The sequence below is a fragment of the Orcinus orca genome, chromosome 13 (genome assembly GCF_937001465.1).
Source record: "Orcinus orca chromosome 13, mOrcOrc1.1, whole genome shotgun sequence".
Classification (NCBI taxonomy): domain Eukaryota; kingdom Metazoa; phylum Chordata; class Mammalia; order Artiodactyla; family Delphinidae; genus Orcinus; species Orcinus orca.
Genome location: NC_064571.1, coordinates 73,855,999 through 73,883,914, shown reverse-complemented (window position 1 = coordinate 73,883,914; position 27,916 = coordinate 73,855,999). Strand labels below are relative to the sequence as shown.

General features: G+C 45.0%; 1 protein-coding gene and 1 long non-coding RNA gene across 10 annotated transcripts in view; one reads left to right on the top strand and one right to left on the bottom strand.

The window, feature by feature from the left end:
• LOC117200765 (uncharacterized) overlaps positions 1–20,765 on the bottom strand; it is a 354,407-nt gene extending 333,642 nt beyond the window's left edge. For all 9 annotated transcript variants that reach the window (XR_007471048.1, XR_007471047.1, XR_007471049.1 and 6 more), the window contains exon 1: positions 20,163–20,765. This is a non-coding gene — a long non-coding RNA (uncharacterized LOC117200765). The remainder of the gene's footprint in view (positions 1–20,162) is intronic.
• A 184-nt stretch (positions 20,766–20,949) lies between these two features.
• KLHL29 (kelch like family member 29) overlaps positions 20,950–27,916 on the top strand; it is a 311,517-nt gene continuing 304,550 nt past the window's right edge. The window contains exon 1 of the mRNA XM_004268078.4: positions 20,950–21,228. The gene's annotated coding sequence lies outside the window, so the exon portion shown is untranslated. The remainder of the gene's footprint in view (positions 21,229–27,916) is intronic.

The window sequence follows — 27,916 nt, the reverse complement described above, 5'->3', positions numbered from 1 at the left end:
AGCCTGCTCACAGGGGAGCCTGGAAGAGCAGCCAGCATCACTGTCCCATGAGCTGAGCAGGGGAAGGGAGGAAACAGGCTCAGGTACAGCTCAGGGACTGATTCCAAAGTGAAGATTCTTAAACTATTACCAGGCAAAGGAGGGGTCAGTCTTTTTCAGACATTTCTTACAATACTGCATATTCAGGAAAAACAGGAGGGGGACATTTTGAACAAGCTTGAGAGGAAACCACCTGTAGATCTGAAATTCCTGTCTGAGATGGCTGAATGATGCAGCGCCGGGGGGCCGGGGTGCAGCGTAAGATTTGTCTCTCATTCTGTCATTCATACTGGAGTGCAGCTCCCAAGGAGGCCCACTGCCCAGGGTGCCTGCCCATCCAGGAACATAGCCCCAGCCCGGTCCATTCAGCCCCTGTGTCCCAGAAAGAACTGGCCTCACAGTCACGAGACTGGCTAAGGGAGTAAGTTCTGTGGTCCAAGGGACGATCCATCTGTTAGAGCTGTCTGAGTGTCTGATTGTTCCACCAAGGATTCCCCAAACCAAGGCATAGAAGACAGACTGACCATCAGAGCCGAAGGACCCTGTGAGCTTGCCTGGTCCCATCCCACTCCTCACGCCTACCTTGTATTCCAAATGAAGAAGCTGAGGACCGTGGTTGAAAGAGGCTTGGCCATGGTCATATGGCAACGTAACAGCAGACTCAGAGACTCAGAACATCAGCTCAGGTCAGGGTTCCCCAAGGGGTGGGAAGAGGGTGGTTATAAAGTAAAGATGGAAAACTTTATTTATTTATATAGAGAATCAGCATTATGGTAAACTGAGTGATCTGATTGAGAATGTTCACGCTTAGCACATTAATCTCAATTTCAAAATACTTAAAAAATAGTAATTATAAATTATATTAAACAGAACTTAATAATTTATTATCAATGATGTTGAAGATGCCAAAAGACCTTGCCAGCCCTCAGTTGGGGATGCCTCAAAGTAATGCAGGACATAGAGTTAAATGTGCAATGGCCTCAGGACATGTGCTGGAAACCACTTTTAAAAATAAATATCTGGAGATGTTGGCTTCTGTTTTTGACAGAGTAGCTTGTATCAGGTTAACCATCCTGCTGAGAGCAACTATAAAAGCTAAATATATTGCAGAAAACAGCTGTTTGGAGTCATAGGAGAGTGACAAAAGCAGCCAGGACTTTAGGGGCCAAGATTCTGGAGAAAAGGGAAATGCAGTGAGTAAATCCTAAATGTCCCTCATGTTTTCCCTTCAGGGCATTTGCCAGTTCTCAAAGGGCATCATGAAGACAGAGAAGAAATATAAGTCTAGAACCGCAGCAGCCTTGCTGGTCTGTGAAGACAAAAATTGGAATTCAAAGCTACCAAGGAAGCCAGAACATAGGGAACCCTTATCCTGGAGAAAGGTCCCATATATAGAAACAAGCCAGGCACTCCACATTTGAATTCCCCTCAATGAATTTTCTCATTCATAAGCTTTCCTTGTGATAGGCAAGAAACTAAGCAGTAAACAGCTTCTAAAAGGCTGGGAAACCCATCAGAGTTTCAGCAATCTCAAAGTGTTAGAAAGAAAAAATGCTGACATTTGGGGCCCACCAAGGAGGAGAGGTTTTGGCAAATAACCTAGATTTTCATTGAGACAGCTAAAGGATTACACACCAAGAGAAAAGACAAGCCAGACAGAGACTAGCCCTCACAAAGCCCAAAATCCAGCCTTCAAATATCTCAATTTCTGACAGGATCAAGGTGATTTGCCCACTCTTTAACTGCCTGCTAGGGAAAAAAGATCCTCTCTAAGGGAAGGTAACATCATCCAGAGCCTTGACAAATTTTCATTTACAATATCCAGTATTTAATCAAAAATTATCCAGCATTCCATGAGACAGGAAATAAAGCCAAGTTAAAAAAAAAAAAAGCTAAAGACTTTAGAAATACACAAGATACTGTAATTATCAAAGACTTTATCAACCTAGTATTAATATGTTCAAACAAATACACGAAAAGATAGAAAACTGCAATCTATTTTAAAAGAAACAAATAGAAATTCTAGAATTGAAAAATATGATAAGAAAAATTAAGGATTCAATAAATAGGTGATAGATAGGTTTAATAGCAGATTAGACACAGCAGAAAAGAGAATCAGTAAATTAGAAAATAACCATACTGAAGCAGGAAAATAAAAGATTAAACACACACATACGTACATACTTACACAAAGAGAGAAAAGAGCATAAGAAACACAGTGAAAATAATCACTGTGGAATTTGAATCTCAGAGGAGGGCAAGAGAGGAAAGGGGGAAGACTCAGTATTTGAAGAACTAAAGACCGAGAATGACATCAATATACCCATTCAAGGAGCTCTAACAAAATCAAACACATAAAAACAAAGAAACCGACACAAAGGCACATCATAGTAAAGCTTCAAAAAGCAAAAGACAAAAAGAAAAATCATAAAATAGCCAGAGGAGGAGAAAGGATATGTTAGGAGCAACAACAAGACCTACTCAACGCAAACAACAGGAGCCAGAAGACAGTAGAATGACAAAGCTAAGATGCTGAGAGAAGAGGGAAAAGTGTTAGTCTAAGACTCTTAGTCTATCCAGTAGAAATATCCTTTAAGATTAAGACAAAAATGTCAAGCAAATAAAAATTAAGAAAACGTACGGTCAACAGATACATACTCTAAAAGAAATACTAAAGGAAGTTTTTCAGACAAAATGATCCCAGTTGGAAGAATAGTAATGCAGAATGCAATAGAGGGCACGAGAAATGGTAAATTTAAGAGCAAATCAAAATGAGTATTGGCTATTTAAAACAGTGAAAATGATGATGTCTTCTGGGATTTCAAATGCATGCTTCAAAAGAAGTAAAATGCATGATCGAAATAGCATAAAAGGAAGAAGAAAGTTGGGTAAATGGAATTAAAGTGTTGTAAGGTCCATTTATTGTCCACGAATGAGTAAAATTATTAAAGAGTAGATTCTGTAAAGGCATATGGTAAATCTCTAACAGAGCTTGGCAAACTATCACCCATGTCCAGATCTGTTCCATAGCCCATTCTGTACAGCTTAGGAGCTAAGAATGGTTTTGCATTCTTAAAGAATAGTTGGAGAAGGAAGAAAAGAAGGAGGAGGAGGAGGAAAAGCAGGAAGAAGAGGGGAAGGGGGAGGAGGTGGGAGAGGGGAGTCAGAGACTGTAAGTGTCCCTCAACACCTAAAATATTTACTATCTGACCTTTTACAGAAAAAGGATGCCAACTCCTGCCCTAGGGTAACACTAAACAAATAATAAAAGAATTTATAGCTAAAATCTAATAGAGGGAGGAAACAATAACAAAAAGCATTTTATTAAAATAAAGAAGAGGAAAAGAGAACAAAAATCAGGTAGATCTAATATAAAACAAATAATTTGATGATAGAATTAACACCAAAAAATCAGGAATTTGTTAAATGTAAGCTGACTCGATAATCCAATCAAAAGTAAAACATTGTCAGACTGGAAAAACAATACAAGACCCAATTATATGTTGCTTACAACAGACAGACACATAAAGGGTATAAAACATAAAAGAGTATAAAACAATGTGCCCTGAAGACACTAACCAAAAAAATATTGGCTTAGCCATATTGATATCAAACAAAGCAAGACTTAAGGCAAGAAGTACTCCCAGAGATAAAGTGGAACATCTCACAATGGCAAAAATTCAATTCAGCGGGAATATTTAATAATCTGAAACTTGTATGCCCCCCAAACCAAAACCTAAAATATGCAAAGCAAAAACTGACAGAACTAAAAGGAAAAACAAATAAATCCAGTATTATAGTTGAATATTTCAAATACATCTTTCAGCAACTAATAGAGCAATCAGAAAATAAATCAGTAAAGATAAGATTTGAACAACATGATAAACAAAATCGACCTTGTTGGCATATACGGAACACTGAACCCAACAGCAGCAGTATTACGTTATTTTCAAGCGTTCAGGGAACATTTGACAAAATAAACCGTATTCTGAGTCACACGGCAGATTTTAGTAAAGTGCAACGGGTTGAAATTAAACAGAGTATGTCCTCTTACTAGAGCTGAAAAATCCTAGAAATCAATATGAAATACGTTAAAAATCCTCAAATGTTTGAAAATTACTAAGTAACACTTCTAAATAACCTGTGATTCAAAAAACGAATCAGAACTTAGAAATCTGCATGGGAATTAGAAAATATTCTCAACTGAATAATAATGAAAAGCCAACATGTTAAAAACTTGTAACACAGAGCTTAAACTAGACTTAAGGGAAAAAGGTATAGCCTTAAATGTATATTTTAGAAAAAAAAAAAGAATAACAGAAAATCAGTGACCTAATGACTATCTCAAGGAGTTAGAAAAGAACATCATATTTAAGGCAAAGGAAATAAATAATAAAAATATAAGAAAAAATAAAATAGAATAGAGAAATAACAACTAAGCCAAAAACTGGTTCTTTGAAAAGACTAATAAAATTTACAAATCCCTATAAAGCTTGCTCAAGAAAAAAAGAAGGAACAAACTACTAATCTCAGTGATTTTCTTTTTAAAAAAAATGTGCCATCACGAGAATTCATACAAACATCAAAGGGGCAATGAGAAGATGTTATGACAATAAATTTGACAATTTAGATTAATTAGATTAATAATTCTTTTCTTAAAAATCACAAGCTGAAAATATTGACACAGGAAGAATTAGAAAGTCTTAATTATCCTATCTACTAAAGCTGAACACTGCATGCCCATGATCTGGCAATTCTACTCCAGTAGAAATGCCTACCTAGGTGCACAGAAAGATGTGTAAGGAATGTTTATTAAGACACTATTCCTGGGCTTCCCTGGTGGCGCGGTGGTTGAGAGTCCGCCTGCCAGTGCAGGGGACACGGGTTCGTGCCCCGGTCCGGGAGGATCCCACATGCCGTGGAGCAACTAGGCCCGTGAGCCACAACTACTGAGTCTGCGTGTCTGGAGCCTGTGCCCCGCAACAAGAGAGGCCACGGCAGTGAAAGGGCTGCGCACCGCGATGAAGAGGGGCCCCCACTTGCCGCAACTAGAGAAAGCCCTCGCACAGAAATGAAGACCCAACACAGCCAAAAATAAATAAATAAATAAATAAATTTATTTAAAAAAAAAAAAGACACTATTCCAAACAGTTAAAAACTAGAAGCTACCCAAGTGTCCATCAGTAGTAGGAAAGATGACCATATCATGGTAGTCATACAATGGAACACTATATACAACAATGTAAAAGCTGCACCCCCGCTACAGGCAACAATATGGATGAATTTCACAGACACTAATGTTGTGTGAAAAAAGTCATATACAAAAAAAATCCATACTGTGTGATTCAGTTCATGTGGCATCAAAGACAGATGTGGATTACTTTGTGAAGGTAATGACTGGGAGGGGTGTACCAGGAGGCCTTGGAAGTGTGGGCAATGTTCTCTACCCTGGTCCGAGGATGCTCGCTATATAAAAATTTATCAGGATTCTTGAGATTGTGCACTTCACTGAATGTACGATAACTTAATTTTTTTAACTTACAAATAAATACTAAATAAGTCTCTGATGAAAGTTTGTTCCTGGGCATCTGTCTCTTTCTCATAAACAGTAGACAGCAATACAATAGTTAACCCCTTTATACTCTTACAAATAGAACTTGAGAGCATTTTACGGGCTTCCAACCTAGGATCACGCTTTTCCTATACTTTTTTGGGGAGAAATGATTCCCCTTCTGCTTGGGAATAAACAATTCTCTGTATCTGATGGATCTACAGCATAAGGAGGATGGAATGTGAGATGAGAAGGAAGGGGCTTTGATTCCACCAATAAGGGACCAGCCCACATAAGCAATGGTGTACCTAACAGAGGAGCCAGCAACACCTTCTGAACCTTCTATTGGCTGTTCTCAAATGCGGATTTACAAGGGAAACCACTGGAGCATCCATTATTCAGCACACTCTTCACCCTTGAAGGGTTGGATACTGAATGGTGCCTTTGTTGCCAGAGAGTGGCCACTTTTGCAAAGGGGTGGGATTCCCTAGACGAGTCCTTCCACAAATCAGGGAGTTCTGGAGAAGAAAGAAAATTCAACTGGAAGCAAATTAAAGAGGTAAAGCTGTTTTTGCCATGGTAACTAAGGTCGGCCCATACCTAGATTTATTTCATTGACTGAAGTGGTTGTGTGGGTATAAGTGATTTTTGAAGAGCAAATTAAAAAGACTTTTTATAAGTCCCAGTAGACAACAATATAGTATTAGCTAACGGCAGCTGCCGTCTCTAAAATAATTACTTTTATAATAATCTGCTTATTAATGAAGTGATCTGCAAAATGGATAATGGTTTCTTTAGATTTAAAGCACAGGGATTCTTCCTTCCACTTCATTTTGCTTTTTTTGCAAAAGTATATACTGTGAAGTAACTCAAAATTTGCTGACAAATTTTACATACAATAATTTCAGAAATGCATGTTCAAGTAGTATGAAGTAACCCATATTTCTTGTATTGTGCCCTTAAATTATTCCCCCTGGTGAGAGAAATGTTCTAAAATTGGTTGTGGTGATGTTTGCACATCTCTGTAAATTTACTAAAATTGCACAGTTAACATGGGTAAATGTTTCGGTCTGTGAATTATAACTCAATAAAGCTGTTTTGGGGGAAAAAAGGGAAAAAATAAAATCAATTGAAGATTTAAAAAATAATTTTCTGTTTCCCCAATCTTGTCACAGAAATGTTGAGTGTTGAGAAGGGAGTGTTCCAGGGAAAGGTGGCAACTACACAAAAGTGAGATGCAAGCCTGGGCAAAAGAAGATCCAAGAGTCCTAGCAGACCACAAACTGAACAATGGACACAAGTTGGCTGTGGAATATTATTTTTAAGAAATCAAGCCCCGTATTAGGAAACGTTCTAAAAGCAGCACCTCTCATGCCTTACCACCACAGTTCCGGCAGGAAAACAGACCCTGGGTAACTCCCAAACCCAGCACTTCCTCACTCGCTGCTCCTGCTACTTCCTTTTATCTTCATTAATTACCACCTTGTTTAGTCCTTATGTTGTCTAGTAAAGGTTAGTATCCACAGACATGTGGACTCTGACCTCTCCAAGGGCAGGAATTACGTTGTATTTTCCTTGTACCCAGAGTCAGTGAAAACCCCAGTGCCTAGCACAAAATAGGTGCTTAGTAAGGGCAGTTCCTATCTTTTTAGCTCAGTACCTGGCATAAACAAAGTGTTCAAAATGTTTCCTTCCCTTCTAGACTCTCAGGTGCTCAATCAATACCAACCTTATAACACAGGCTTGATGAAAGCTGCCATGGCATTTGCATGCCATGGCATGCCGTGTGAACCATCTAGAAACCACCTGCCAGGAGGGTGAGCTGGGTCCCAACAAGTGAACAGGACCTGAACCCAGTGGACCCAAGGCCCTTCCCCTCGTCTCCCACCATCCAGCCACTGCACAACATCACAGTCAGATAACAGCCTCTACCCCACTTCCTGCGCCCTCTGGAATCTCTTGCTGGCAAATACAGCCTGGTGTCATCAGTGATCATCCCCCCAACATGTGCCTCAGGCCTCTCTCCAGCCAAGCTGTGCTCAACCCACATCCAGCTCAGTTTTGACCCAGAGCCCAGCCCTGCACAGCTAAGCACAATGAGAACTGGCGGCAGATGGATTGTGGGCAAGGCTGACACACTGTGGTTCCAAATGGTCAAGGTGCAGCACACTGGAAGGATGACCAGAGAAAAGACATGCATGTTCATTGGTATGCCCATTGTCCCGGAGCAGCAGCGAGTGGCAGAGCCAGGACTAGAACCCAGGGCCCTTGACTTTGGACCCAGTCTCCACCATGAGTTGGTCATGTGACCTTGAGCACAGCTCTAAGCCTCAGGGTCCCCATCCGTAAAATGGGGCATTGGCTTTCTCCCTCAGCTTTGCAGATGCTGGAAGAAATGTTCCAGTCCAGAGGGGCAGGAGACTCCTCCACTGCCTACCTCAGCAGGGCCTGAGCTCTAGTTTCAGGGGAAGTGGGCTTCAACCAGATGCCACCACTTTTATATCTGCCCTGGGGCCTAAATGCCATTGTCATCATTCTGTTCCTGTTGCCTCACTGAATCACTATGTTTTTAGCCTGCATTTCTGGGATCTTTTTACACTCTACTTGACAACTCTGTTACTTTGGGTTAAAAACAAACTTTTACAGCTGTATAGCCTTTAGTCTACAAAGATTGTCAGATCTGAATTCAGAAAATAACACTGTTCCAAACTCCTGTTGCTGAGAAGGCCCAAGGTGACAAAATCCAGGAGGGGCAAAAGCTGTGCGCTAAAGATGCTAAGGAGATATAGCAGGGGAGGCCACTTAAATTTCATAGGTAGACAGAAATGTCTGACTTATGTAACGTTTCAGAAAAACAAACTGCAATAATGACACTGCTAAATTAACACCACTAAAGAAAAGCAATTATTAGTGCTTAGAATTAAGGGCTCTGAGAAGAATAAAAACATGCATAGTATAGTGTCAGAGTGGTGAGATCCCCAGCTCTTAGAGTCAGAACCCAGTTTGAATCCCAGCCTCCCTGTGTTCATGGAGGTGTAGTGTGTTATTTAACTGTTCCACAGCTCCAATTCTCCATTTGTTAAGTGGAAATAATGTCCAACTCTTCAAGACAGTGAGGGATCAAATTAAATGAGATAATATATAAATGGCTTGTAGTAGACAGAATAACAACCCTCCCAAAAATCTCACCATCCTAGTCCCCAAAACCTGTGAATATGGTACGTTATATGGCAAAAGGAACTTTGCAGATGTGATTAAACTAAGTACCTTGAGATGGGGAGATGAATCTAGATGGGCAAACCCAATATAATCAAAAGAGCCCTTCTGAGAGGGAAGTAACAGGATCAGGGTTGGAGCAGATATGATAACAGAAGCAGAGAGAAAGAGAGAAGACAGACAGATTTAAGATGCTACATTGCTAACCTTGAAGACAGAGGAAGGGGCCAAAAGCCAAGAAATGCAGGCAGCCTCTTGAAGCTGGAAAAGGCAAGGAAAGGATCTTCCCCTAAAGCTTCCAGAAGGAACAGAGCCTTACAGACACCTTGATTTTGGACTTCTGATCCCTGGAACTGTAAGATAATACGTCTGTATTGATTTATGCCACGAATTTTGTAGTTATTTGTTACAGCAGCAAAAGAAACAAAAGACAACAACAAAACAACAACAACAAAAACTGGTACAGGATTTTGGAGCCTACTTTAGCACTGTGCCTGGCACATGTTAAGTTATCACTAAATGGTAGCCAGTAATAGTAGCTACTAATATTTGGAGGGACTCTTATGGTTTCTTTGTGGCCAAACACCCAAGGGATGCCTTCATCCCTTCCTTGAAGTCCCAACAAGGGATTTTCTCTCTCCACTTGGTCATGTCCATTGACAGGTGCTCCTATCTCTGAGCAGCCTGTTGTTTGGGGCAGCTGTGAGATGGCTGGAGAGGGTTCATTCTCACATGGACCTGAAATCTTCCCATCTGGCCTTTGAAGTCTGCCTGGGTCCCTCTGCTCCTGACACCCCTTCAGATAACTGCATACAGGTCTCAGCTAACCCCATGGGCTTCACAGCTAACCTCTGAGTCCGTACAGGGCTTTGGGCAGCTGAACAACATCTTTGGTGCCTCTCAAACTGCAGCTGCTGCCTCTTAGCCCTGGACTTGTGCAGGGGACTGTTTGGACCCACATGCTCAATCCTATCATTTGTCTGTTTCATCTCATATCATTACATTTAGCTTAATATTTGAGCCTGTTCTTCGGGCCTTGTTATGCCAACCAATGTATTCCCTACACATCATCTCAAAATTTCAGGATTAACTAAGTCATATATGTCTGCATCACTAATAAAAACATCAGATGGAACCATGGCTGTGGTCGTTCACTAGAAATGTACTTTCATACTGATAGTGATTAGCATCTTTGGGTATGTATTACCCAAATACTAGTCTGCAGTTGAAATTATCTTACACACAAATTTATCATGAGATTCCTTGACAAATACCAATCTGAGGTATGCTTTGCATCTACCATAGCTAACACAATTCCCTGACATAATAATCTAGCAAGCCTATCACAAAACTGGGAACACAGTTTCCTGGTTGTGGCTTGCTCTTAAAGAAGCCACACAGGCTTTTAGAGAATTCTCCATTTTTCATATGCTCACAAATCAGCCTTAAATAATCAACTTAATGAGGGTGAATAGACTATCCCCACTTTTGAAGTCTACATAATCTTTTCTCCTCTTTACTAATAAAAGCTATATTTTCCCATCTCTAGTGTTCCATTTTCTTTCCCACTCTCCATGTTCCTTAAAGATTATCAGCAGAGGCTCTACAGCTCCGGTGGTGAGTTCTCCCTACTCCCTGGGGTGTAATTTGTCCTGGCCAAGAGACTTGAGATCATTTACAGCAGGTTGGAGCTTGTTACAATCTCTCTACTCATCTTGAACTTCAATTTTCTCTTACCACAGTTTTCTATTTCTTTTTAGTCAGTAGATTGTTCTCCTCGGCAAAGAAAAAGGAGGTAAAATCCCGTTTTTTTGCTGCCATTCTAAAAGGCAAATAGCATCACGTTACTTGGTCTACTCTAAACCCATGAGTGGCTGGTTCCCCTTCGCCTCCAACAGGGATTCTCAAACTCCTCTAAAGTGCTTGTTAAAATGCAAATCCTCCAGAGAATTCCCCTCTCAATTGCTGTATTAGTTAGGGTAACACTAGCTGCGAAAACAAACAAATCCAAAATAATAAAACAGCTCAAACACAATAGAATTTTATTTCTTGTTTTCTTGAAACCCCAAAATGGGTGTTCCAGATCACTGGTTGGCCCTCTCCAAACAATCATTCAGAGACCCAGAGCTTCCTGGGTTTTGTTGCCCTGCCGTCTTTAACATGCGGCTTCCAAGATTCCTGTGTTTGCCTGCATCAACATGGAGAGAGGGAAAAGAGCATGGAAAGCACGCAGGGCAGATTTTAATGGATCAGGTCTGGCAATGGCACATATGACTTCTATTCATATGTCATTGACATGAGTGCACCTAACTAAAAAGGAGACTAGGCAATATAGCCTAACTGCAAAGGACGCTGGGAGATGTAGTCCAACTGCAAAGGATACTGGGAGATGTAGTCTAGCTCAGGAAGAAGAGAACATGTTTATGGTGAACTATTTGCTGGTGTGGATGTAGGGTTAGGCTTAGGAATCAGCCTCCCATGTGATCCTGATGTAGGACCCCACTTAAAGCAACACTGCCCCGTTAAGCCCCAGTGTAGAGTCTCCGAGGCCCCATGTAAAATGGTCTCCTCTTTCTTTTCAAGCCCTGTCTGCACTCTCCACCCTGCTCTAATCGTATGAAGCGCCAGCAGCTTCCCCTGCCTGTCCTGTGCTTGGCCATTCTTGTTCTCCCTGCCCTTCCTCCTATTGTTCATTTGGCGAAATCCTGCTCATCCTTAAGGACTCAGCTCAAGTGTAATCTCTTCTGTACAGGCTTCCCCGACCTGCCTGCTCCCAAGTAGCACTGGCAGTGCCCTTCCCAATGTCCCAGTGCTACCTGTACTGAATCTCATTATGGTATTGATCATGGCCTCGTTTATATGTGTCTTCGCATTAGACTGGAAGATCCTCGAGGGCAGTGACCTTTTTTTGATTATCTTTCTATCCTTAGCCCTTGGCACTCTGCCTGGTACACAGTGGCACTCAGTAAGAGTTTGCGCCACAGAAACCCGCAGTATTAGACATCTTACCACAATCACCAATCAGATCCGTTCTTGATTTTCTGCTCATGTCAAATAAGAAAAGCTGTTTTGTAATCCTGACCATTTTGCTGCCTTCATTAATTATAGCTCATTAGGTGTGTGTAACTCGACACCCTTCTGTCCTTTTTCCAGCTGCACTCAAAGGTGAACTTTCCCATGGTCACTCTGGTTTCATCAACACCCATTCCCACCTGACTATTTCTCTTCAAGAGCATTGGCAACTACACATTAATAATTCTATCAACAAGAGTTCTTGAGCCATCTTCCCTTTCGGAATCTCTTGTAATGTCTCCTGATCTCTTGCGGACCTTCAGAAGCCTGAAAACCTGAAACCCAGTGAACACCTCCTACCATGCCCACTCTTCCCCTCCCTGAACCCATGGAATCTAAGACAGTTGTTGTAGTAGTCAGCCTCCAAGATGGCTCCCAATGAGCCCACCTCCCGGTATCCACAGCTTTGCGTCCCTTCTCACGTTAAACCTCTGTTGGTCTATGTTGTTTGTCCAAGATTAAGTTATAAAAGACATTACAGCTTCTGTCTTGGCCTCTCTCTCTCAGATCACTTGCTGCTCGGGGAGAAGCCAGCTACCATGTCTTGAGGCAGCCCTGTAGAGAGACCCACATGGCAAAGAACTGAGGCCTCTAGCCCGCAGCCATGTAAGTGAGCTTGGACGCAAATCCTCCAGTCCCAGTGGAATCTTGAGATAATTGTAGCCCCAGCTAACATCTGACTACAGCCTCATGGGAAATCCTGAGCCAGAGCCACCCAGCAACGCTGTTCTTGGATTCCTAACCCTCAGGCATTGGGTGAGATAATAAATGTTGCATAAGCTACTGAGGTTTGGGGAAATTACTAATACAATTGGGGGCTTCTCTCTTATTCTAATCTTAACTTCCAGTGTCCTTTAGGTCAGATTTCAGTGGCATGAGTGGTATGACCAAAGGCTGGGGATGCCCAGAGCTTACCAGTGTGAGGCACCTGGTACACGCTTACGTAGTGAAAAGGCACAACACGACATCAGACTTCCATTCTGATTCTGAGACGTGCATCCAGAATGAGCCAGCCACATGCCCCCTCCAGCCAATGGATTGTATCACACTCCCTACTGATGAAAGAACATCTGCTCCTCTCTCTATGTGTTTGCATTAAAATTTTTAGACTCAGGATTCATCAATTCCCACATCCTTTGTTGTAAGGAATATAAGAAAAAAAAAATTAAAGAAAATTAAAGGCTTAGAACAGTGTCTGGCACATAGTACTAAACTAATATCAGCTCTTATTGATATTTTCATCATCGGTACATCATTTTATATACTGTCACCCCAACTAACATCTCTGTTGCTTTTGAACAACACATACACATCTACTGCCACATGTCAATCTTGACTCCCAGGAAAAACAGTCCTGACTATGATGATGAGTTTATATCTGCAACCCTTTTAAAATCTTAAGTTCATTAATAGGATTTATCTGCAGATCGGTATATAACCATCTCAGATTCCAAATATTGCTCTGACTCTTTCCAAGCCCTAGGTTTTTCTAAACCTGCTATTCTAATGCTAAGTTCTGGTTATTTCTAATGAAATTTTACATTAGCCAAAACTCTCTGGCTAATTTTGAAACTGACCTGAAGCTACACTGAAATTATCAAGGGTTTAGTATTAAGCTAGAAGATACCTACCTGTTGCTTTCTAGGAAAATTCACAACCACCTAAATGAAATATGTCCAATTTGCAACGCTTTTCCTGAATTGGCAAAAAGTAAACCTATAAAGAATTGAAATTTTTTTTTTAATGAAATCATCCGGTAAATATTTTTCAAAGGTTTAGAAGTAGTAAAAAAAAAGTTACCACAAAGATCTGTAGTGTTACACTTTTCCATGATTAGCATTTGTCTCCAGAGTCTAAAGGAGAAAACTTTTACCTCAATAATACTACATTCTTCCATTTACAGCAGGTCTCTGATTTTTTAAAACACTTTCTATTCAAGACATCTTTTATGACCTGATACAAATGTGCCTTTCTTTATACAACCAGGTAACCTGGCGCATTTGCCCCTTTTCCCCTTAGAGATCCTAATTGTAGAACCCATTCATCTTGTATGCCTAATGCCTCTGACCCCACGGTCCTCCCTTTGGGTTCTATCTGTTCTATTTCATTCCCAAATGTCTCCTTTTGCCCCATGTTTTAACCTGTAAATTGCTCAAGACGTCTTGAAAGTAGGTAGGTCACAAGCCTTAAATAAATAAAAATAAATTAATGTGTTTCTAACCAGTTGTATATGAACGGAATGTCTACTAAATCCGCCACACATTAAATATCAAAGGGGAAAGCTTCACTTACGGGCAGCTCATGCATCCTTTTGTAATGTAAACTAGCAAATCCTTCTGTTTTATCATTTTGAATTTTCATATATCATATTTTCTTATATCAAGATGCACCTGGACCAGATGGTGATTTTTATCACAGACTTAGGCTTTTTTTTTTTTTTTTTGCGATACGCGGGCCTCTCAGCGCTGGGGCCCCTCCCGCCATGGAGCACCGGCTCCGGACACACAGGCCCAGCGGCCACGGCCCACGGGCCCAGCCGCTCCGCGGCACGCGGGATCCCTCCGGACCGGGGCACAAACCCGCGTCCCCTGCACCGGCAGGCAGACTCACAACCACTGCGCCACCAGGGAAGCCCTGACTTGGGCTATTTTTACGACGCTTAGTAAATATTCAGAGAGTACCCTGAGTTCAGGCCCTATTGCTTTTCTCTTCCTTGTCACCTCTGATTTCTCAGGGACAGAGCCTCCGGGGCCAATGTGTTGACAATCATGTTTCCATCGGGCATGACCTCACAAATTCCTCCTTCCAGACACACTGCACATAAAATGTACGCAGCTTCACAAATTCGAGTAGGGGTAAACATGAAGATAAAATACGGGGACACGTATTCCAAAAGACCCCAAATTGCTGAAACCATTAGATACTTCACCCTGCAAACCGAGATTTATCTCACACTCCAAGAGTGCCTGCAGCTTGACTCCCAACATCCCCATCTTTGGGGAGAATAGTGAACTTGTTCCCTGGAGGATGGGCTGCCTTTTGCTTATGAACATGACAGGCAGCCTCTAGCTTTGGGGATACGGAAATAAACAATAACTCCTGAGACAGTGTCCTGGACTTGGCCGTGTTCATGAAACAGCTGATTAAGATGAGATTTGTGGCCAAAGGCTCTGCGTGGTGGTCTCTCTGCCTCCCGCTGTGTTTCCCCCCAACAGCCTGTGGGGACTGTGACACTCTCTCGGGCAGCCTGAGTCCAGACAGAGAGCAGAGAGCACAAGGGTCTCTGTCCTAGAGACAGAGCAGAGCACCTGCCCTGGATGGGCATTGTTCTGCTTCTGGCCCAATCCAGGGCTTCAAAATGACCACACTAATGACATGGTCCTGGCCCCAAGTTCTACTGAAATCTCCTGGGGAGATAAAAGACATTGGCACCAGTGGATTCTGGAGTCAAACAGGGAACCAGCAGGCTGGAACCTCTTTACTCTTAAAAACAGCTTAAAAAATATGCATGCAAAGAACTATGAGGATTCAATCTTCTCTCAGAAGTCTCCTGCGTTTTCCCTTTAGTGAAAACCTGTTTCAGTGATAGAAAGACTCCTCTAACACTCAAATAAAATGTTCCTTTCAACTATCCTCCCAATCATTTGGGTCTTCTTTTTACACTCTCTAATAGAGAAATATTAGGCCCTTCTTAAACGTCGAAAAAGTAAAGTGGAATTTTGGTCACTGTGAACAATTCAACACCCAATAAATATGTATTGAGCAACTATGAAACCCACTCCTTTGACCAAAGTGTTTGAAGAATCACTTTATCAATGGGGAGAGTAGAAGCTGCTCTCGTAAATCCCCCGAGCTGGTTTGCTGTCGGTTTGGGAGTCAGAACCATCCAGGAAATTTGCTAGTGGCTCTGTCTAATTAGCACTCCTGCCACCTGCAAACAACTGGTACTAAAAAAAGCTGCTGCATTCCCACCATTGAAAATGCCAAAAAAGACACCACCAGTTTCACTCTGAATCTTAGAATCTAATAGTTCACTGATTTGGGCAAAGAAGGAAAACACATTTTCATTTTCACCCAAAGGAAATGACTATTACCAGCAAGCAGTGTTTCAGAAACTCTCACACTGGGATGGGTCCCCCAGTCCAGGAATCCTACTCCTCTACCCTCCTGGCCCCTGCCTTCCACTCTGGCGGCTCTGGGTTCCCTCTGCCCCCCAGGAAAAACCTCCTCATTCCTCAGGTCCAGTCTGACACCCACCCACCCATCCTGACCAGCCCCACTCTTACAGATCATCCCCTGCATCCCACAACACTTGGAGTCTTTTCCCCACATCTGAGCACTCAGTTATGCTTCTTGATAACAACTGTTGCTACCTTAGCCTCTGTCAAGAACAAGAACCAAGTACAGTAGTCCCACCTTATCTGCAGGGAATCCGTCCCAAGAGCCCCGGTGGATGCATGAAACCGCAGACAGTACCAAACCCTATAAGCACTGACTTTTATCCTATACCAATGGGCAGGTAGCGTACACAGCGTGGATACGCTGGACAAAGGGATGATTCACATAGCGGGCAGCATGGCATGAGATTTCATCACACTACTCAGAATGGCATGCAATTGAAAACCTATGAATTGTTTCTTTCTAGAATTTTCCATTTAATATTTTCAAACCGGGGTTGACCACAAGTAACTGAAACCACAGATAAGGGGGAAGGGGAAAATCCTGTATTGTATTTGGATGCCTCAGCCCCTTCTGGGGCACAGGCAGGGTAAAAATGAGCAGAGTGAAAAGCGCACCTTGTACCTTCCCTATACTCCTGAGAGCACCCAGCACAAGGCTGAGCGTGCAGGAGGTCCTCTGCAAATGGCTGATTGCATGATTAGCATGTGCCTTTTCCACGCATCCACAGAGCAGGGTGGCCACAGTGAAAATACAGCAGCTGTGACTTCTTACTTCCTGCTTTAATCAACACCATGGGGTTGAAATGCAGGACACACAGTAGGTGCTAAATAGATTTTTATGGATTGATTAGCCACTGGAGGGACAGTGACTTATGTAGGATTTATTCATGCTTTTGATGCCCAATGGGGGTGGTTTTAGTGGAGCAGAATGTTAGAAAAACAAAACAGCAAACACAAAACCAGACCAGCAGAGAGGCTGGCTCCTGCTCTATTTATACCCACTTCGCTCCTGGAAACAGATGTCCTCTCAGACCTGAGGGTTTCTGATGAGGCGTCCACTCTTCCAAGTGACCTGTGCATTCAGTAAACAAAGAGATGCTTTTCCCTCTTCTACATCAGCCCTCTGTGTCCTAAGACTGATTCCCAGTCCTGACTCCAGGACTGGCTGCTGATAGAGGCAAAATCAGCATCCACTGTGTCTTCTCCAAGGGAAAAGCACTGGGTTAATGACAAAAGAAACTGCATTTGTGTGTTGAGGATGGTGAAAAGAACAAAGGCTTTGGAACCAGGCGACCAGACTCAAATACCAGCTCTGCCATTTACTGGCTGTGTGATTTCAGGAGGTCACTTACCCTCTCTATGACTCAGCGCTTGGGGCTGCTAACACTAACTCCACAGGTTGCTATGACCATTGACCAGGTATTGTGGGTAGAATACCTGGTACAATGGTTGGCACATTGCAGCCACTGAGTAAATGATCGTTTTGTTGTGATTACTATTTATAAATACAAACAGGGAGGGAAGTCCGTCTCAGCCACAGTGGGCACTCCCAGACAGTAATGCTGGGGCTTCCTCTGGTGCCTCTCCAGGTGACGGCGGTAGCCTTTCCAGAACAAAGTCCTTGTCTGATGGACTGCGCAAATAATGGTCTATGCTCTGAGTGGGAAATGCATGTTCTGCAGCATTCCAGTCTACCTCCCTGGGCCTCACAAGTCCACTCCTTCACAACCCATCTGCTTGGAGCAGACACATTAGTCCTGATCTCAGAGCCCAGCTTGGGGCATCTTCGTCAGGACAGGGAGGGCTGGGTTTTGAAGCTCACTCTACAGAGCTTGATCCCGTGCTTCATGGAGAAATCTTTGACCGGGGTTGAAGAAGCTCTCACGTGTAACACGGAACAAACCACATTTACCACAGAGACAGATCCATGCTAACCATGGGGCTTATCCCAAATACCACAAAGCAGGGCAGTGAAAAACCCAGGACAGATCCCAGCTACGGGCAAGGTCTACACAGACAGATCTCTTACACAACACAGAGCAGATCCACTGTATGTCACCAAGAGCCTGGGGGAACAGGGGCAGATGACATGAACAACAGCACTTCAGGTGAAATGGAGCTCATGTCTAGACCAGAGCCGACTCTTCCTAAGTCCAAACCCAACAGTTCCTAGCTAGGCGGAGCCCCACTGCAGAGGAAGATCTCAGCTTCAGACTCTGGAAATCCTTATTTGCATTCAGCCTCTGGGGATGAAAGAAGGGTGGGGTGAGGAGGGGGTAGACTAGCCCACTGTGATTCTACTTCACACAGTTTTTCTCATTCTCCTGACAGGCTGGCACCCCACCCCCCCTCCGTGAGCCGTTATCAAGATCCAACCCTGAAGGCGTTGCAGCACTCTAGAACCAGCACCCCTGGCATCACCCGGCTGGATGCAGATTCAGCACAGTCTCTCTTCTCTGATAATGCCAGCAGGGAAACTGGGAGAATCCTTACACCTTCACCTAGAGATGCAGCTGAGGAAGGATTCCTGGAGTGCGTATTTCCTGCTTTCATTTGAGGATCATTCAAAATCACGTCAGATATTATGAGTGCCTCAGATTGCCAGATTTTAACCTATCCCTTAACCCTGCAAACCTTAGCCACATTTCCATAATGTCTACACCTGTCCTATGTGCCACTGCTCCAGGATGTAGCCTGGTGGATCCCACAAGCTCACAGCTGGTGGGCCCATGCAGATCATTTCAGAGGACAGCTTCCTACAACATGAATGAACATTGACTCACCTGTGCCTTTGTTCTCTTTGCATTCAGTGCTTGAAGTGTTACCTGCGTCCTTTTTTAAAACCCCAAGTAATCCTTCTTTCTCCTTTCTCCCATCTACATTACCCTTCAATCACTTTTCATATACCACGTTCAGATCGTGGCATTCAAACCACATCTCGCGTTCCTCTTCAGGTTGTTGGAGGAGCTTTTGTGCCCCCACTCCCACCTGTTCCCCCTTCAAGGCGCCCTCGATCACCCTTGCTTAAAGACACACCACTTCTCCTGGCTGACCCCACCGTCAAGGGGGGATTCCTTGCTGCAGTGCTTTACTCTGTCCTCTCCCCACCGCCAGGCTTCACACACCAAAACTTCATTCGATTTTTTTTCTTTTTTCAGAAAATGCAGTTACTCTAATACCAATGGGTCCTTTCCCTGGTGTTCTCATTCCCTTTCACTGATGGTCCTCCTGCTACTCTCAGTAGATGATTAGTATTTATTATTTATCAGCCACCACACTGTACTCTGCTTCCCACAAGATATTAAAGAAGGCACAATCCTTGCACCGAGTTTACAGCCAAGGAGAGAAGAGGCCTGGATTCAGATATCACAGGAATAAGCTGAAAGAGATTTACCAAGGAACTCTCCCCATGCCCTGGCAGATGGGGGGCGGGGCCTGGCAGAGCCCGCCCCGGGCTGGCTCCGCCCAGTTCAAGCCAAATAGCAAGCAGCTCCCTACCTTTCCACACCCACCTCCCCAGTTTCTACCCAGGCCTCGGGCCTCAGCGGCTTCGCCGGGGAAGCGGGGGGGGGGGGGGGGGGGGGGGGGGGGGGGCGGGCATGGGGGGAGGGTTGTTGAAGCCCAGAGATGGGGGATGGGGGAAAAAGATATATTTCCTCTGAAATTCAAAACCAAATGAGAGGGAGGTAGGGGAGGAGGGAGAGGGCAGGGAATAAAAGCCAGATGTAGATCTACCAAAGAAGGGAAGACTGGTGCTGAAATGAAATGTTCTGGCACAATGGAAAGCCCGCACTGGGGCTGCCACGGGCTTCCGGCCAAACCTTTCCCAACAAGGTTGAAGTTAGGGTCTGTGTAGACAGCGTGTGGAGACGGGGAAGTGGTGGAACTAAGAAAGTCAGTGTAGACAGGGTGGGAGTCAGTGTAGACATGGAAGGCTGGGGTGGCCTGAGTAGGGGCTGTCTAAACAGAGAGGTCCTGTGGATTCAAGAGGGTCAGTGTAGACAGGAAAGTCCGTGTACACCGAGGAGAGTCGAGGGTCGGTGGCCAGGATTTACAGGGCTAGCCGTGGTTCTTCAGAGATTTGGACAATTCCTGCTCCTTACCGTGGCTGGAGTGTCATAGGGAGGGCGGAAGCTGAAAGACGATTGGACTTTTCGTTCTCAAACTTTTCCGCCAGTTTCCTCAGGTGTTGAGAGAGGACGGCGAGCTCGCCTCGGTCCCGTCAGCCAACCCTGGGCGGGCGGGGCCGGGAGGCTGGGGCCCAGGAGCCGGTGCCACGCGCCGTGCATCTGCCGGGCGCGGCCGCCGAGCGGGCCGAGCCGGGAGCCACCGCAGGGGGGCGGGGGCGGCGGACGGACGGACGGACGGACACACCCGCGAGCACTCCTCCCGGGCCCGGCGCGCGGCTGCTGGGTATCCCTCGGGCCCCGGGAACAGCGCTGGGCGCCCGGCCGGGGGCGCCCCGCCTCCCCTACCCTCCGCCCCCGCCCACTCGGGCGCCCGTGATTGGCTCCGCCCGCCCCTGGCTGCACGCCGCAGCCCGCCTCCCTCGCAGCTAAAGCAGACGGTACCCGGAGCGGAGCGAGCCAGAAGGGAGCATGGTCCCCGTGCCGCGGCCGCGCCAGCCCTCGCGCAGCCGCCGTCCCCGCCGCCGCGGATCTAGCTGCAGCTCCAGCCCCGGCCCCGGCTCCGCAGGGCCCGCCCGCAGTCCCGGCGGCCGCCGCGCCTGAGTGCAGCCCCCGCCCGAAGCCCGAGCCCCGAGCCCGGAGCCCGGAGCCAACCCTAGCCCCGCGGCCGCCGCGGCTGCGGGGAGAGTGGGGGGGCGATGCTGCCGGAGCCGCCGCCGCCGCCGCCGCCTCGGTGAGAGCCGCGCCGCGCCGCGCGTAGCCGCACAGGCTGACAGGCAGAAGGACTGACTTCCCTCTCTCGGGCATCCTTACTGGGCTGCCGGGAGGCGGCGGCGGAGGAGGAGGAGAAGGAAAAGGGGGAGAAGGCGGAGAGCAGGAACGCGAGGAGGTGGACCTGGATCCGTTTCTCCCGGCCAGGACCCGAGCGGCCCCAGCTACAGCTACCCGCAGGCGCCGTCCCCTATCCATCAGCCCTCCTGCGCCCACTCGCGACCCCAGGCTCTCTGCGCGTCGGACCGGGGCCAGAGCCGCGCGGCTGGAGGTAAGAGCCAGGCTAGGGCAACAAGGATGCAGCGCCGGGGACCCAGGGTCCTGGAGGCTGAGTGGGGCCGGGCCGGGCTTGGGAGCGGGGCCCGAGTACCCGGAACGCTGGGCTCGGCTCCCGCGGCGGCGGCGGCGGCAGGAGCCTCCCGCGTCTGGACTCGCAAGGCTGCAGGAGCCCTTGCGCCTGCGCTGCTCCAGGGGGGAAAAAAGGCGGAGGGGGGAGAAACTTCCTGCCCCCGGGTGTGTATGCACAGGGGCTGCCCGAGGCCAATGTCGCTGTGGTAGGGGGCGCTGGAAGCGAGTGTGACCCCCCCCCCCCCCAGCCGAGGCAGCTCTTCGGCTGGGCCCGACAGCATGCGTCCCTCTCCAAGCCACCTCCCCTGAGCGGCCCAGGGCCCGAGCCGGGCTGGGGGCCAGGAAGAGGCACCGGAGGGCTGGACGCTGGGGGCGGCCACGCGTCTGGCCTTTGGGGAGGTGCGCGCCTCTGTGCAGCGGAAAGCCAGGTTGGGGTTTCTGATCCCTCCCGTCCTCAGACCCGCATTTGGGGACCTGGTCTCTTCACTCAATCCCAAGTAACTTTCGAGGTAGAGGAGCGAGAAAACCACAGGGAGGAAGCCCATACAGACCTTGTTGTGACCCGCCTTCCCTTAACGCCTTGTGGATGCCAGCGTCTTTGGGGGGGGGGCGCGGAAAGGAGAGCGTACGGGGCTGGTGAAGCGGCTAGGATGTGTGTTGGGTGGGGAGGGGTTGTTTATGTGCGGGATAGTGTGGACGGGGAGATGTGTAATGTGGGAGTGTGGACGCGCGCCCAGACTGCCGCGGGAGGTGCCAGGTGGCAGAGGGCTCATGTCCGGGTCTCTGTGGCCTGGAGCGAGCCGAGAGCGCGAGGGTTATATGCGGTCGCGGCGCGGTTGCGGACGCTGGGCAGTGCGGGCTCTGGGCCCCGAGGGAGGGGAGAGCTCGCCCGGGGTCGGGAGAGCAGAGTCGAGAGCCCGGATAGGTCCGAGGCAGCTCCCGGGCAGGTCGGGTCTGCGTTGGCTGGGGAAGGCGGAGACGCGCTGGCTGCCTGCAGCCAACGGTGATGGGGCCAAAGCGCGAGTCTCGGATGCCTGGGTCCGCTAGCTGAGAAGCCAGTTGTCGTTCCTGAGCTCTGGAACCCAATGGTAGACACGGTCAGTTGGTGGGTCCCCCCGGGGGTCCCTAGGGAGCCGCCGCCTTTGCCATCCCTGCCGCTCTGCAAACGCTCTCCTCTCTCTCTACGGTGCTTGCGCCGCGGCGCGCCCGGGGCGAATCGTGGGCGCAGGTATTTATGCAGCATTAGACGAGACCTCGGCGCTGGAGGGACGGGACCGCTGAGGACGCCGATCTGCTGCTGCCCGCGAAACTTCCACTTCGTCAGCTCAGGGAAAGTCAGGCTCCACTGCTGCAGGCTCCAGCCTCTCACTAGCCGAGCTATGCTGGGATTCGGACTCCTCTTGCAGTGACAGATCTGTCCTGGTTACAGCTGTATTTACCCTAATTTCAGTCGCTTTAAAGTCATCTGTCTACTCACTACAGAGTACCTTTTCTTGCCATGCGGTCTTATCTCCAACTCAGCCCTGGGAGGGCAGATTTAAGGAATTATTTCGGTTTAGGATGAATGACAGCAGATTTAATTAGCCCACCTCATTCGTGATTTTTTTGAAAATTACAATGGAGAGTGCAGAGCTACTTTTTCACTTTTGGGGGGGGAGGGCATGATGAACAACTTTATTGATTGTTCATCCCGACTCTTGGCCAAAACGTCGGATAATTCACAGGTGAATACTTTAAAGGCTGGTTGGCATGCATGTATTTGAGTAGTCACATATTCTAGGCATTTATACTAGTATGGAGCTGTGTGCCACTGGTGAATACAGTCTCCGTCCGGTACATTGTTCTGAGTGCACTTGATTTATCATCCTGCTATAAATCAGGGAATTACTAGCATATGTGCCCTTAAACTCTATATGAATTTAATGGCATTTAAATTAGTTTATGGGCTGATGTATTTAACCAATTTTAATAACTTTTCTGCACAAACATCTTATAAACCGTATTTGTCCGTGATTAAGAAAAAACATTTTCTTCTGTTCAGTCTCTCCATTTCTAGCAGTTAACAGAAATTTATAGGTCTCCAACTTTCATTTGCAAGCAACAATCCAAACGAAATACCTAGAGTTGTACTGAAATAAAATATCCTATGGTAGCCATGGTAACAAATAGATTAAGGGTTACTGGTTTTCATGTGTATGTGAAGGAAGTGAGGAATCTAGGTTGTGTCTTTTTAATTATGCTTCTAATGAGTGGTGGTCATACTTCAAGTACTCAATGCGGGAGATAAACAAGACTGAGAATTCAGTTTTGTGAGAGGTTTATTGGAACAAAGACTAGTAGAGCCCAAGAGAATGACTTCTGCTAACTGCAGCTCCTCATATCCAAAAAGCAAATGATAAAACCTTTTTTGTTTTTCAAGTAGATGAGAATTGAGTTAGTCCCTTGAAGAATAGAAAATTTATTTTGTAAAAGAAAAGGAACCTTTAAATCCAGCCCGTGTTTTCTAGGAATAAACATGTTCGAAGTGTGGATGTTGGTGTGGATTGTCACAGTTGTTATCAACACCTGTCAATCTCAGTGAGGCATATCATTAGTGTATTCAGATCTTGCCTATTTCAATATTCATGCATTTCCATGGTGATCCATTCCATTTTTGTTTACTTAGTCAACCTTATAAATCTTTGGCATCAATTTCCATTGTACCATCTTTTTTTCTTTCATTTATCAATTGATTTGACTGCAAATCATTCCCAGTTTAAAGCATTTTCTTTTTTTTTCTATCTGCTAGTTCCCAAAAGTTTACACTATTCCTGGTTGCACACAGATATAAAAGGGTTAAATTTTTTTAATCGACTCAAATAACACCACTGATGCTAATGTAGTTTTTTAGCATCTCATTTGATATGTGTGTGTGCATGGGGTTTTTTTGTTTGTTTTTCTTTTTTCTTCCAGCAGACTTACCCTAAAGCTTTCTCACTTTATGGCCTGGAGATGTCAATCCAACCCAGCAGAATTGACTAAAGGTTTCCCTCTCTCCCTTCTTTCCTTCCCTCCTTCCTTCTTTCCTTCTTTCCTTCCTTCCTTCCTTCCTTCCTTTTTTCCCCTCCTACCCTGTTATGGTTCAAGGATTCTTTATGTCTTCAGCTGTATCTGGCTTAAACAGACTTCTGGACTTTGTGTGCTGGAACAAGCCTGTCCTCCTAGGATCTTTTCTCATCCAGTAGTAGCCAAAGACAGAAGGTTCTGGAGCATCTGAGGCTTTTTCTGAATACGATATACGTTTAGTCACAGCATATAGTGTCTCTAGGATCATTGTAACATTGTTAAGTTCACTGAACAGGAAGCTTTGCTTAAATGCGAGTGATGATTTTGCTCACCCGCTTTCAACTTTGCTTTCTAATGATGCAGTCCTATGCTAATCACACCCTGTATATTTTAGAAATATCAAGGCAAGCATTAGCACGCTACTGACTTATTAGGATCAGGCAAAATAATTGGAGCACTTAAGTTCAAAGTCAGATGGAGAAACGGAATTATAACCAATCTTGTGATTCTGTAATCGGTCAGCTAAGTGCTTACTTGGGGATAGGGGGAGGAATAAACACCATGAATAAGAAGTCCAGCCTTTGGTTGTGGTGGGTGAGGCTAAACCAAAGCAGAAACCATGTAGGATGACTGGAGAATAAGAGATCTCTTTGCAGGGAATTCCCTGGTGGGCCAGTGGTTAGGACTCAGTGTTCTCACTGCCAGGGCCCGGGGTTCAATCCCTGGTGGGGGAATTAAGGTCCCACAAGCAGCGTGGCAAAAAAATGAAAGAAAGAAAGAAAGAAAAGAAATCTCTTTGCAGACAGATAAATCACATGTAAACCCAAATGTTTAGAAACTGGAAGAATGTAGTTTATGCAGAAGATGGTCGTTTGTTATTACTCAGGAAATCGGGATTCATCTCCTAACATGCTAAAAAAAAATAGTCTGAATAATTTTGGTTAAGAAGGAAAAGTGTGTCAGAATTTTTTACCTGCCTGCTGAGATCAAGATCACTCTGAAAGCAAACTCTGGTTCTTCCTACAACAGCTACCCGCTTACCTTCCTGAAGTCCTAGGTCAGAAAGGTAGTCTCTGCTTTCTTTAATGAAATCACTTGAAAACAGGGAAATTGAAGCTGCAAAAAAAAAAGATGAGGTAGGTTGATCATTGAAAATAGCAACACAATTATTTGTGAAATAAACTTTATTGTCTTGGGGGATCTCCACCTTTAGGGAGGGAAAGGGAAGATTTCTCATTTCTCATGAGAGAGGATAGCTGCATGAAATTCACATGATTCGGACTCTTGACTCTGCAGCAGGTGGTGATGATTCAGAAACTAGAACAGGGATGGTTGAGCATTGTGAAAGTGATCTGGTTTGGGCCAAGAGGTCAGCTCCCCAAACATTTGATGGCTGTCATTGGCCCTACAGGTGTCAATTTTTTGTAATTATTTTCTAGAGTTTTGAAATTTTTAAATCATTGACTCTTTTAAGGATATATGCGTGTGTTATGTATATACATACACATACATATATACAAATACATTATACATAAAATGTCTATATACACACATATATACAGATATGTATTCTGCCACTTTATTTTTTTTAATTGTGGTAAAAAGAAACACGTAACATAAAATGTATCATCTTTACCATTTTTAAGTGTACAGTTCAGGAGTGCTGATATTTATATTGATGTGCAGTGGATGTCCAGAACTTTCTCATCATGCAAAACTGAAACTCTATGCCGATTAAGCAGCAGCTGCCCATTTCCCCCTTCCCCATTCCCTGGCAACCACCATTCTACTTTCTGTTTCTATACATTTGACTACTTTAGATATCTCATGTAAGGGGAAATCTTACAGTACATGTCTATGAACATGGGTGTGCAGATATCTCTTCAAGATCCAGCTTTCCATTCTTTTCCATATATACCCAGAAGAGGGATTGCTGGATTCTCCCACTTTTTACATGGATATGTTACACTGATCCTCTGTTTAAGAGACATGGTGAAAATGTAGTCAACAGAATACAGTCAGAGGAAGAATGCAGTAGATGTGACTGACATTTGTTCTTCCTTTTCTGTGGGTACATTTCCTCACAAGTCTCTCCAATCACTTATGTTTTGCGTTTAGGGCTTGCCTGAGTTGCAGCGATATGGCACAGTGGGTAAAGGCATGGGTTTAGTGTCATAGTCCAGTGCCTGGTGCCTACTAGCTGTGTGACCTTGGAAAGATCCTTAATCTCAGTATGCCTCCATTTTCTTTTATGAAAATGGAAGGAATAATCGTGGTCAAGATAACTCCAGTAAAACCTGCATCACTGTGTCTGTCTGGCCTAGAGAAGTGCTCTAGAAAGGAGAACTTCGGTCAAGTAGTTGTGATAGAAAAGGCAGCAGCAAGCCCTGGAGATCTCAGAAACCACAGACACCTATCCTGTTAAATTTGATCATACAGGTTTTCATAATATGCCAGGGTGTATATAAATACATTGCATTCTGTGAGTCTCATTAGCAGGACTTATTCTGAAACGAGATTTGCATCACAATTACAAAAGTTAAAAATATCCTTGAGTGATTTGATATATGAAATTTTAATTCCATTGTTAGTATCATAATTTTAGAGTTGATGTGGATTTTAGAGGTCAGCTAATCTATTATTCAATCACCAAACCTGTATCAAGCCCCAATAATATAATAATAATAGCTTCCAGTTATGGCTGACCACTATATTTTAGTGCTTTACATACATTACCTCTAATCCTCATATCAACGCTGAGAGGTAGGGATTATCCACATTTTGCAGATGAAGATGAGGCTCAGAAACATAATCAACTGGCCCAAGGCCATGAATTGTACATCTGGGTTTGAACCCACATCCGTCAACTACCAGTCTGTCTTGTCTTTTCGGTGTGTGTATGGTGGGGCGGGTGTGAGACTCCAGACCGGGTCTCGATGCATTTGCACCACTACACGCTGCCCGCTATGCGCCAGGTACCGCGCTGTCTGTGCTAATTAACATTTTAAGTAAAATAATTCTACTAGAGGGAACGTGAACTTTAATAAGAATATTGACCAGGTCCAACATTCACAGTACTTTGGGATTTGCTTACCTGCTTCCATTTCCTCTGTCTCCTGGAACACTAAGGAGAAAAACTTTCAGATGTTTGAATGGCAGCTGTTTCCACGTTGAGCCAGTGTAATAACTAAATATCGAAGTAAGGAGTAGAAACAATGTAGAGAGGATTAAGGATACAACCAGGACCGCTGAAGACTGATCTCGGTGTGTTCACTTTTCAATCCCAGTGCCTAACACAGTGCCTGGCACAAAACTTGATAGTAAAACTATTTGCCTGGATAAATTTATGCCCAGAGAAGGTGTCAGGTAATAGACATCAAAGGCTACTTTTTGGAGTTCCTTTTCACTCAGTTAGCTGTGTAGCTGTATCTTCGTGGTTTTTCATTGTGTGGAATTTTAGATGCTATATTTGGGCATACATCTATTAAATATGCTTGTTGATGAATTCTAACTAATCTAAATGGAATCTTTTAGGATTTATGACTTGAGACTTGAAGACTAATTTT